This window comes from Moschus berezovskii, chromosome 24, assembly GCF_049115385.1.
Source record: "Moschus berezovskii isolate FMDL1 chromosome 24, NW_MosBer_1.0, whole genome shotgun sequence".
Classification (NCBI taxonomy): Eukaryota; Metazoa; Chordata; class Mammalia; order Artiodactyla; family Moschidae; genus Moschus; species Moschus berezovskii.
This window is the reverse complement of record NC_142483.1, coordinates 32,439,328-32,442,194: the sequence shown is the minus strand read 5'-3', so window position 1 is coordinate 32,442,194 and position 2,867 is coordinate 32,439,328.

The following is a 2,867-nucleotide window of genomic DNA, read 5'->3' as shown; positions in this document are numbered from 1 at the left end:
CCCCCATGGCTATCCCTCGACCCCTCCACCTCAATTATTCCTACTCACCTTCTGAGATTCAGTGCAGAGGCATCTCCCACCCAAAAGCCTTCTCAGACACCCATCAGGCTTAGATAAGCATTGGTCCCCTCTATTCCTGCAACACCTGCTGCAGAGGACAGGGATTATTCTTATTATTTTGAAATATGCACATTTACATCTGCCCTCTGCCCTGCTTCCAGAGGGAGATATTACAGACCGATTCTCCTGACATTCACACCGACCGTCTAGTGGGAAAAGTTTTGAATGACTTTTCCCAGACTCCTTTGCAGCTGGATAGAAATCAGACTCAGCCACTTAACTGCACTCATGAAATCGTTCCAAGAGAGCAGTCAGGCAGAGACCATCGTCCTGCCTTGGTAAGATACTTCGTGTTACCAAGGAAAGGCTCAGAAACCCTAGGTCTTTGTAAGGTGGCATTCAACCTGCTTTCTCCAGTCTCTCTGTGTTGTCAAGAGACAGCTGAGGTGGCAGTAATGGTGACCGTGGGTTCTTGGTACCTCCTTTCTGCTGACTGGAGGTACTCAGGGATTCATTCTTGGAGCCAGACTTTACAGAGCTCCTCCAATGCTTCCCGCGATTTTCTAGGCATCTGCTTTTCAACATTAAATCTCGGCCTGCTTAAAGTACCTAGGGTGGTATTTTCTTGTGCTGATCCCTGACTGATCATTTCTCAGTGGAACTGTCTTGTCCATATTTGCACACTCCATGCCTTACACATGACCAAGCAGCAGGTGCTCAATAAATATTTCTTGAAAGCTAATGAAATTAAAATATATGTGTAATTTCTTGACAGCCAGAGATTTATTAGTACAAAAGACCATCCAAGCATGTCTGCTAGCCTCCGTTTAGCTTTCAAACCCAGATCTTGATAGCAGATAGTTGGCTGTTCAGGAAAACAATATGAGTACGTTTGACCAAAGAAATACAAAATCTCTAAGGGACAGAGGGCACCTTTCCTTAAACAAACAGTGACCCATGCTTTATGTAAGCACAGGCTCTGGTAACAAACAGCAATGTTATTCACAAAAGAAAATGCTATGATCCTGACATGGTCTTGTGATTTAGCACCTGCAGGTAACTTTTATTCTGAATCTTAATTTATTACCCACTGGTGACCCTTGTATAAAAATCAGGACAGGGGAGATTTGATCTCGCATGTAAATTTTATGTTTTGTCTGCTGGCAGATTTATGATTTGGGTTGCGCCCAGTGCATTCAATGAGGGAGAGCCACATAATGGTCATACGTGTCATCACCCAGCACATTAGGCTGCCTGCAATATCCCCGATTACAGTAGTGCATTGCAGAGCATGGCCATTTGAAGGTAATTCATTCCAAATTCAACTTGGATTGCTTTTCCTCTAAAACTGACAGGGGGCTATGTTACTAAACCATTGGTGTGTGTCTCCATCCCCAAAATGAATGTTTTTGCTTTCAGAGCACTACAACAAGAAGTATGGGTGTTCAGTTCATGTTTAAAAAATGATAACAATATTCCTTTGTAAGACTGCTTGGCTTCAAACAAAAGCAAACAGGGAAATGTCACAGAGGCAGTTAAACAGAGCAATTACGAGAATGGAACTTCGGATCTGAAGGACGTGGGATCCCCACTCTGTTACTGACACTGTGCATCGAAGTCTCTGCTGCTTCAAGTGTGCAGAGCACGCACCACCAGGTGGGCTGTGAACATTCACAATGACACGTGTGCAGCGCCTGGCCCCGTGTGAGGACTCAGTGTGATGCCGATTACTCCTTAGATCTGCCTACTCATTTCTCCTGCAACTTCTTCATCCATCAGCAATTCAACTTCTTTTCACCAAACAGCAAAGAGGCATCCATTTGTGCCCTGAGAGGAGTGGACACAGCTCTCCTGAGGACAGAGCCTGGAGTGACTCATGCCAATGCCCTGAAAGTCATTTGGGATCTCATTTAAAAAAAAAAATCTCAGGTGTATTACTTGATAATGTACCTTCACATGATTTAACATAAAATATGCAATTAAAACTGATACTCTGTGAGTGTTGGTTATGTGGATAGGTTCATACGTGGAAAATGTGTTATACCATCAGGACATAGGTACTTTTCTCTGTTGGTATGTGTGTGTGTGTGTGTTATATGTCAATAAAAAATTATTTTAGGGGAAATCCCTGATGGTCCAGTGGTTAAGGCTTCATATTCTAATGCAGGAGGTTCAGGTTCAATCCTGAGTCAGGGAGCTAAGACTCCACATGTCTTGCAGCCAAAAAAATCAAAACCTAAAACAGAAGCAATATTATAATAAATTCAATAAAGACCTTAAAAATGGTCCACATCGGGGAAAAAAAAATATTTTTAAGGATTCTCCAGAAAAATACACTGGGTTTACCCTAGGACTTTGAGTATACCCTGAACACTCCCCCAGGCCCCTAGCGTGGCCCTCCCCTGTTTGCAAATCAGGTCACACAGGGAGCAAAATCTGCATGAAGGTGACGGTATTACTGGGTAAGTGAGTACAGTTCCCCCACGTGATGGACGACACGGTGCAGTCAGGAGCTGATCGCAGCAGATGTGGACTTGTGCTGGCTGCCAATTTCCAGACACTCATTTGGAAGCCCACAGTTCAGGCAATTAGGGCTGATTCTGTGCTGTATTTGAAATACAGGATGCTTTTTTTAAACCCAAAACTCATCATCCACGACCATCTAGGCAACATGCTGGTTCATTTTTTCCAGTGACTGACCTTTAAGTGTCTAATTACAGAGTTTTATCATTTTAAGCCCCCCCTTTTTTTTGCCATTACCCCCTCAGGAAGGAGAGAATTCAAGGGCCGAAAGGAAAGTAGAATCT